Source organism: Pipistrellus kuhlii, unplaced genomic scaffold (assembly GCF_014108245.1).
Source record: "Pipistrellus kuhlii isolate mPipKuh1 unplaced genomic scaffold, mPipKuh1.p scaffold_m20_p_13, whole genome shotgun sequence".
Classification (NCBI taxonomy): Eukaryota; Metazoa; Chordata; class Mammalia; order Chiroptera; family Vespertilionidae; genus Pipistrellus; species Pipistrellus kuhlii.
The window spans coordinates 7479472-7489132 of NW_023425438.1; the positions used below are offsets into that span (position 1 = coordinate 7479472).

The window sequence follows — 9661 nt, forward strand, 5'->3', positions numbered from 1 at the left end:
TCTCTGGGATCACTTGGCTTGCCATGTGCAGCCAGGGCAAATCCTAATGCAAAGGTCTTCACCCCTGGGCCCTTGGGTGTGTCAAAGCGCTCATGCGTGTGCTCAAAGACCGATGTATGCCTTGCCTCGGGGTTCGTTGGTCCATGTGGCATGTTTCCACATGTCAGGAGACCAAAAAGGGAAAGGCTTCTGTGGTGCGTGTGTGTCAGACCATCACCGTTACTCCGTTAAGAACCTGCCATATGGTAATGCTTACCACATCCACCCAGGCTTCCACCAATGGTGATTTCCAGGGAGGCTGCACGCAGTAATTATGTTTCTGAAGTGGTAGTTTAGATCTTATATGGCCACTGGGAAAAAATACCAGTTTGCAGGCATGCCCCCAAACGAGCTCTAAAGAACTGCTTCCAAGAGTCATTTATCTTCGGTAATGGAAGGGGCACGGGGAGCAGTCAGTGGAGGGGTGGGGGTGTGGGGGTGTGGGAGGAGGAGGGGGCAGGGATGTCTCAGTAAAGGATGGGGTGGGCCCTGACAGCCCCTCCCAGTTACTCTGGAAATGGCGCGGTCTCAGAGTTCCCGACGAGTTCTCTCAGCTGAAGCTTCTCCACTTAAGCGTTTGACACAGGGTCAGCTCTGCCTCCGCCCAGCGCGCTCTCCTGGGGCACCGTGGTCTGCGGTTGCCAAGGGGCCCTGCACTGTGAGCTTGGAGCTGGTGTTTGGTTCAGTCCAATGTGATCCCCAGAGCCCGCCTGGCCTGGACATTCTGTTCTTTTCGCTCCGCCTTCACTTCGGAGGCACGGGAAAAGCACTCTGCGCATCTGGCAGAGCCTTCCAGCTGAGGTGAGAAGGGGGATGAGGGTGTGTCTGTAAAACCCATACCATCTTCCTCTCTGCCTTGGGATAAAGATGGGTGTGTCTCAGACCTCTCCCCTGGCCTCCCAGAGGCAGGCCTGGAGCTCTGGGTCAAAGTCCCAAAGTGAATTCCTGAATCCCAGCAACCGCTGGGGAGCTGGAGGGCGGAGGGGAGGGCGGAGACTGAGGCTGAGCCGCTGGGGGCTCTGGAGGATTAAGTCTCAGGAGGTGGCGGGGACCAGCAGAAAGAGAGTCAGTTCAAAGCAGGAGAGCCAGCTCCTGAGGAAGCCACGCAGCCTCATGCCTGAGAGGCCCCCTCTGGACCACTGCCAGCTCTGATGGGGCCTTCGTACCCTCTCTCCTGGCCCTCCTGCCAGTTTTGACCCAGCTGTCCAGTGGCCTGGTACACAAGAGGGGATTGGTGCCTTTGTTCTTTATGGAAAGTGTTAGAAGTTTAGAGTCCACTCCAATAATAACCGTCACCTACCGAATGCGTACCATATGATACACACTGCACATATGTGACCTTATTTAATTATCATGGTGATCCAGTCAGGTAAGTACTCCTATGCCCATTTTTCAGAGTAAGAAACGAAGGCTCAGAGAACCCTAGTAAGCTGTCCAAAGTTATAGAATGTCAAAGAACCAGAATACCACCCCAGGCCTCAAACATTGAACCCCACACTGTGCCCCCATTTGACCACCCTGCTGATGGTTTCATTTTCCTTTTTACCCTGATACATATATCCTAGGCCGGTGGTCGGCAAACTCATTAGTCCACAGAGACAACTATCAACAGTACGATTGACATTTCTTTGGAGAGCCAAATTTTTTAAACTTAAACTTCTTCTAACGCCACTCCTTCAAAATAGACTCACCCAGGCTGTGGTATTTTGTGGAAGAGCCACACTCAAGGGGGCCAAAGAGCCGCATGTGGCTCGAGAGCCGCAGTTTGCCGACCACAGTCCTAGGCTTTTTTAAGTATTCTGTTGACAATAGATGAGACTCACATGTAAAATACACTGTGTAATGAGGTTGTCTTAGTTCTAAGTTCAAGAGATTGTCCTGAGTTATATTTGGGCCTGAGCTCACTCACAGCTCTCTCTCTCACACAAATGTTATTTCTGGTAAAGTGACGCAGCAGGCATATTTTTAAGTCTGACCAGACATAATACGCCCATCTAAATAGACATTGGAGCGCATTGTAATTGACTGTGCCATGGGATGATAAACTGGGATGGTCCTTTGTCTTAGCTTCAGCTGAGATGACGTGCCAACTACTCCCATGTTCCAAAGGGGTCCCGAGGCTCCTCTCACTGTTGCCTGAAGTGGGAGGAGTGCGGGGGAGTGGGAGGAGGAGGAACAGGAGGAGGAGGAGGGACATGCCAGCAGTTTTTCCTAAAGCTATTCCAGCTCTCCAGTCTCCAGCTACCCGCTTGGCATCTGTAACCTCTGGTATGGCCAGGCAGTTAGCGGAAGATTGCGGTTCTTGGTTACTCCTTTGAGTCCAGCTTGGATGCCACCAATGAACGTTGCCTCTGCATCCCTAGATTCCTTGTGGCTTTAGGATACAGGTTCGCTCACTGTATCACACAGGAAAACCAGTCCGGGCACGTCGACTCGCACCTTACAGACAGAGCACGTCTTCTCTGCGCCACACACGAGCCGAGAGGAGGGGATTCACTGAGCACCGAGACACCAGTGACCTCTCCCCCTGAAACCAGACATTGGGGTCCCCGAAGGAAGAGATTTTTCTTTTCAAGGAGAAGGAATGCAAAAACAGAGTCCCATCTCACGATAGCCTGGAGGGTGAATTTTATGAGTTTTTACCACATGTCCACACACAACTTTTGCCTTTCTATCACCGAGGGAAAGAATTTGAAAAATTTCGAAGGGGGTCTTGTCAACGTAGAGACTTACCAGGGAAAGTGATTCTTTGGAAGCAATCTGAGTCACGGGAAAATAAGATTCTGTCTGTGACTCACTGAGGATTTAACCTGTAAGGATAAAGGATACCTTTTGGGGACTGGCTACTCAAGGGGCTTGGTAATGATGCCTATTCCCTGCTTTCCTCCCGAGAGACACTTTTTCCCAACACACTTGAGAAGCGATTGTTAATCAGGAGATGGTCCAAGAATGCCAGAAATACCTCCTCCTTCCCATCAGCCCTCTGGGAGTTCCTTGCCTTCACTCTTCACCATCATTATTCCTGCCCCGTCTGTACTTGTGAGGAGGAATGGTTTTTATTGAAATTTGACGTGGCTTGAAAGCAACGTTTCCCGAGATGACCAAGATTAATTGAGGGCAGCGATAGAAAACCAGGACTGTGCAACGACTGCCTGATGGGCTAAGAGAGTGAGCTCTGGAACTAGACTGCTTGGGTTTGAAGTTGAGCTCCATCACTTCCTGGCTGTGTGACTCAGACAATTTCTTTGTCTTCCCAGTACCTCACTTTTCTCACCTACATAATGGGGATAGTGATAACCACCCCAGATGGCTGCTGTTAGGATGAAATGAATTCATATGTGTAAAGGGCTCAGATTTCACCCTGGGCAGAGGCAAGAATGGCTCCCTTTCCTACTGTCACATGTTTTCACAGCCCAGATCCCCGCCAGACCTCTTGTGTGTATTTGTTTATTGTGCGCCCACCGCTTGGCATCTCTGGGAGGATGGAAGCTATTTTGTATAATATAGTAAGTCTGTACCCGCTGTAAGATGAAATGAATTAACATGTGTAAAGACCAGTACTTGGCACATAGAATAGCTCTGTACATGTTAGCAATTACTATTGTTGCTGGGGTGGTGATTAATCGTGATCTACTGTCATCATTCTCGTCACCATCCTTTTGCAAAACATAGCCACTTAGAGTCTCGTTGAGGACTTAACATCGGTAAAGCAATAAATTTAATCTCTCGCTACAAGGTGCGGTCCAGGGTGGGCCGTGCTTGATTTTTGGAATTCTCGGCGAAGGAACCAATAGGTTTGTGACCGCCATTGAGTTCAATTCTTCCAGGACACAGAAAGGAAGCAAATCTGTAGTTTTGTTCCTTCTCTGCTCTGAGATCTGTAAGGATCTTTAGCTCACTGTCTTGAAAACCTTTTAGACGATTGTAGGATAATTGGGCCAATCAAGTGGCTGAGGAATGATACCCACCATTCTTAAAAAGAATCAAAGAAAAAAAAAATCTAGTGAAGTGAAAAGAAGAAGAAATGAGCTAAACATTTTTTTTTAAATTATAAGGCCAGAATAAAAAACAAACACCAATGAATTTTCCAAACTGAATCAAAACCAAACTGATACGTATTTGTTTTGCTCTAAGACCCTGGCTTGTGGCTTTGTCTCAGGAAAGGATTTTGGCAGCATTATCTCGGCTCACCTTCCTCCCCGGGGATACCAGCCCTGGAATGCGATGGGCAGGGGGTTTCAGCCTGGTCACATCTGCTTCCTGGGGGAGGTGCCTTTTGCAGGTTGCCACAGGACCTGCCTCTTTTATATCAACTCAGGGCATCGCCTGGTGCCTGCTGTGTGCACCCTGCAGCCCCAGCATTCAGACAGGCGGGGTCTCAGGATTTGCAGTGGAAGCGGAAGCGTTTGCTGGTTGATTAGAAACAAGTTCTAAACCCAGTGTCCACAACTGTTTGTTTTACCGATGAGGTAACGTAGGAAAGTGCAATCCACCAAACCGAACTGGCCTTCGCTCCTTGTGGCCGGAGGCGCTGGGAATCTCCTTGGAGTCTGGCCCCTCCCCTCCTGGTCTGTAAGCAGGAACTCACTCAGGAGATCTCGGAAGACTTACGTTTTGTGTGTGTGTATATTTTTTAAAGTTAAAAGTGTGTTCTCCAGCTCCAGACTTTCCATTTGGTTCTTTTCTATGCCGTCTCTTTGTTGGATTCAGTCCGTTCTTGAATTGTCCTGATTTCATCAGATCGCTTACCTGTGTTCTTTTGAAGCTCTCTGTGCTTCTTTAGAGCAATTGCTTTGCGTTCTAGGCAGTTCACCTGTTTCCATTTCTGGGGTGGGGCGATTTTTTGGGGGGAGGACAGTTCCTGGAGGTTCGCGCTCCTTTGGTGTGTCATGTTTCCCTGATTCTTCACCATCCCTGTAGCCTTGCAGAGTCAGGAAAGCCCATCACCCGGGGGTGGAGGCCTGCAGGGGCTGTGATCCTGGGTCTGGTGGTGAAAGGCACTGAGCGTGGGCTTGTGGTGGCTTTGCTGTCAGGGCATCATGTTGCCGGGGTCCACAGCACCAGCTGTGCAGTGCTCGAGGAGCACGGCGGGAGGTCTGCAGAGGCTGGAAGGGCTGTTGGGGTCCTCAGTGATGCTCTGGGGTCCAGCAGTGGTGACGGCCCGAGCTGGTGGGTGCTTGTGCTCAGTTGCAGAGCCAGCCATGGATGCCTGTGGGTTGCAGTGGCAGGGGCCAGTTGCAGATGCACATACAGCGGTGAGAGCCAGGGCCAGTAGCAGGGACCGAGCTAACTGCAGGGGCACTAGCAGCTTTGGGGCCCCTACCTGTCAGGCACACTCCTAGGGCTTCCGGGTTTCCACAGGCTGTGCACGGCTCCCAAACGGTTTGGGAGCTGGGCCAGCGGGTGCAGGTGCACAACTGGAGTGGCTCGTTGCAGGTGACCCCAGTGGGGCATCTGGTGACAGGAGTCAGGGCCAGATCCGGGCCACCAGGGGCAGTGGAGGCCCTAGCTGTCGGGGTATACTACTGCAGCTTGATTACAGTTTGACAATCAGCATCATCAAAAAGCCGTCTCCGATGCCTACCCTAAATTTACCCTGGCCTGTCGCTCCCCTTTGCCCCAGTCTCCGCACCAACAGAAGCTTTCACTGCTCCTTCCAGGAGGACTTTCATACCTGTAAAGCAGCAAAGTCCTTCGCATTTTTCTCTCACTCACACTGTGTTTGTTCAGGGGGCCAGGCATCTCACCGCCTTCTGCCACCCCAGAGGCACACGTTTTTAGGCCGCCAGCGGGGGACCCGTGGGTTTCTCATGTTACGGACATCACAGAACTTGCCTCTCGAGCTTATCACTAGCTGATAGATTGATTAGCTCAGACCCTCTGAATGAAGAGATGGCTACACCTTTCTAATAATTATATCAATACCACATAATTCCGTGAATCTATTTGCTGACCATAACCTAAGAGTTAATGTTTAAAAGTTTGAAGAGGGTTACAATTGCTTTGCTTCACAGATGCTCTGATTTCTTCGTTCTATCACATGTAATGGAGAAAGTGTTTGCTAACATTTGGGTGCTGACGATGTGCCGAACACTGACCAAAGACTTTGCCATGGTCCTAAGAGGGAGGCACTAACAATAGACCCCTTTTAGAGATGAGAAAACTGAGGTTCAGAAAATACCTTGCCAAAGTTAATACATTTAAGAAGTGGCAGAGCCTCCTGCCTGACAAACTCCCATGGGATCTATAGTACAGGAGGGCCATTTGACCTTGGCCTTGGCCTTGGCTGTGGCCTTGTCTGGAAGGCCTTACATCTGGATGTTTGACATTATCTCCACATGATATGTTACAGGCAGTCATAGAAGTACAATAGAGAATTGAGAAAAGTCTGTCATACAACTTGGACCTCAGTACACTATGGAGATACACACACACACACACACACACACACACACACCATTTCTGTTTATGTTAAAGTCTTCAGTTAGGTAAACATAAACATTTTAAATATATCATAGCTCTGAAACCCCGTTTTGATATTTCTTCCTTTGGTAACATACAAAGAGTCCCATCAATGAAACTGGCCTGGCCATGTCTTGACATTGGAAAATCATAGGATCAGGAGGGAAATGTTGACTCTATTTTGTCCAACTCCTTCATTTCATATGCGAGGAAATGGAGACACAGAGGTGGTGAGTCACCTTCCCAGGATCACCCAGCTAGAGTGCCCTCTGAGAATGGAGAGACCCGTGTCCTGCACCCACTGCCATTGATACCAAGCTCACGCTTCCAACGGAGCAAGGGGAGAAGCTACACAGGTGGGCACAGAGACAGGAACATGCGGGGTCCAAGAAGCATCACTTTGAAGGCCAATAGCTTCTTTCAGTATGATCTTCTTTTAAAAAACATGTGCAGGAAGAGATTGCATTTCTATAGAACTTCCCACATTCCAAAGCCTTTTTGGAACTAAGTCAACATTGAGCCTCCTGACCACCCTGGGAGAGGGGTGTGCAGACATTGATGTTTCTGTGTTCCAGATGGGGAAACACACGTCAAGAAATATCACACATCTTTTCCAAGGTGACGCGGGCAGGCGGTGGCGCGGCTGTCCCTGTCATTTGGGACTCCGGGCCGGACAGTGCCCTGCGCCTCACCCTGCTCAGGTGTACGGCGCATCTCACAGCAATCACAGAGCGAACGGCGCAGGCAGTTGTGTTCTGATGCTATCCATACGCTCTTTTCAATCCCAGTGTATTTTCTCTGGGAGACACTATTCTTCCTGTGTTCAGTAACTTAGGGAAAAAGGTAATTAGATCTCAACCATATTCATAAAGTCACCACGATTTCAGGATGGAGAGGAAGCACTTCAACTGTTCCTAAGGAGTCTCTCCTGTCAGTGGTGAGGCATGAGGACACTTACATGAAGCTCAGCCTGGGAGCCCATCCTATTGCGATGAAAAAATGCAGCCCGAAACTGGTTTGGCTCAGTGGTTAGAGCATAGGCCTGCGGACTGAAAGGTCCCAGGTTCGATTCCGGTCAAGGGCATGTACCTTGGTTACAGGCACATCCCCAGTAGGGAGCGTGCAAGAGGCAGCTGACCGATGATTCTCTCTCATCGATGTTTCTAACTCTCTATCCCTCTCTCTTCCTCTCTGTAAAAAAATCAATAAAAATATATTAATAAAAAAGAAAAAGAAAAAAATGCAGCCCTTGCAGTCTTGCAACTCTTTGTCTAAAGCCCTTGTACCAAAGAGGGTATTTTAATGCAGTAAATAAAAGCAGGCGCTTCCAGCACACAGCCACCACTTGCGGCTGACACACACACAACAGAGAAGGCACACCAGCCTCGGGTCCCAACTCGCTGCGGGGTGCTTTCATCTCTTAAGAGACGGAAGGAAATAACCTCAGAACCTGACCACCAAGACTTCCAAATCTGTTGCAACACAACGTCATGGCAAAATGCTGTTTTCTTAGCGGCTCACATTTTTGAATAACCACCGTGGCCAAGAATGCCTGGCTTTATTTTTACAATAAACCCCAAAGAAAGCCTTGAATTCCACTCCCGGTTCTGAGGTGGCAAAGATGCCTTGGTTTGTTCAGAGCAAACCACCAAATCTAATAAAGCAGCCTTCCCCTCCCTGGATTATCTGGACCCTGAGGCGTTTGTTTCACGTTTATGCTGGTTTGACACTAATTGTGCTTAAATGAGATTTCGTACCACGTTTTCCTACGCAGATCTGAGCTGCAATAGTTAACAGTGCCAGCTCTTCCCCAGGCTTATCAGTAAAAAAGCATTCAGCCTGAGAACACACTTCCAGTGTAAACAAGACAGAATTGCACATCCAGCCACATTCCACCGAGAGCTGTCTGAGCAGAGAGAAGTACAGAGCCACAATAAAGAATTTCCCTTTTAATTTAGCACCAGTGTGCCTACTTCTCATACTGCTTTTGATAGCTTGTTATCACCAATTTGTTACAGCGCTGTTAAATTTCATAGAGGAAGCAGCAAGGTATAAAAAAAGCCTTACATGTACTTTAAAATTCTACACAAATGTCACACTTTTCCATTTATTTTCATTATAATTAAGTTGGCCTACAGACATAGTAAAAAAATCTTCTTCTAATCTTATCTTAGTGCAATTTGTTTATAGTTGATATACTTGATATTAGTTGTTTGCAAGGATGTCAGGAAAATATATATATATATAACCTCTCCCACCTCAGTTCTCTTGAGACTGAAATTTGCACAGCCTGATTTCTTGGTCCAGGTATGTATTGTAGCTTCTTAATGACAAATACATTTTCATAATAAGGAATGGAAAGCAAGCTAGCTGCATGGCTTAATAATTTATCAGACGTACCTTGTTTGAAGAAAGCAATATTTTGTTCAAGAATTTTCCACCACACAGAAGGGATGTCCCTTTTTCCTTAAGCTTTTCTGCATCACAGATCCCATCCAAATGTTGTTTGTTCCAAGGAAGAAACAACAAGAGGTCCAGCCACCCTTTCTTCTCAGAGGAGCTAATCAAACATTCCCATCGACCTCTGAGCACTCTGAAAAGCACACTTTACACCACACACACACACTCACTGCTTCTCACACTGGTTTTAGTGCTGAATTAGGCGGTCCTCTTTCAAATTTCCACTCCCACTTGCTTTTTTTTTTTTTTGATGGTGGAGATGTGTATGTGTTTGGGGGTGAGGGGAGGATAAGGATTTCTAAATATTCTTTTCTAGCCCAAAGCATGCATTTTCAGTAAGCAAATTCTACAGTTAGAAATTCTAAAAAGTAGAAGAGAAACACCTAGAAAAAAAATGAAAATATATAATTTGAAGGCAGCCTAAGCAGGGCAATTCCATTTTCTCTTTCTTTTTCAAATGCTGGTGAACAGCTAGATCGAACTGCGTAAAGAAAGACACCAGCAAACACCACCACGCTGAGTCTACTAGCCTCTCACTTTTGGAGTGAAAATGCTTGCTTTTCCGACATGTCAGAGTTATTTTTTGGCTTAGTTCGTTTTCGGTTCCTTCTGCATTTTGGCAAGCTTACTGAAATGACTGTAGTGTTTGCTGCTCGTAACAGGACATAAGATAATAATAGTGGGAAGCAAAACTGGACTC

At 47.7% G+C, this 9661-nt stretch overlaps 1 protein-coding gene across 4 annotated transcripts in view; it reads right to left on the bottom strand.

Moving 5' to 3' along the window:
- Window positions 1-9146, bottom strand: part of VIT (vitrin) — an 84307-nt gene extending 75161 nt beyond the window's left edge. For 2 of the 4 annotated variants that reach the window (XM_036434763.2, XM_045580524.1), the window contains exon 1: window positions 8902-9145. The gene's annotated coding sequence lies outside the window, so the exon portion shown is untranslated. Of the gene's footprint in view, window positions 1-8901 lie in introns of all 4 variants that reach the window. The other 2 variants (XM_045580523.1, XM_045580525.1) reach the window with 2 other exon arrangements.
- Between the last annotated feature and the right edge of the window lie 515 nt (window positions 9147-9661).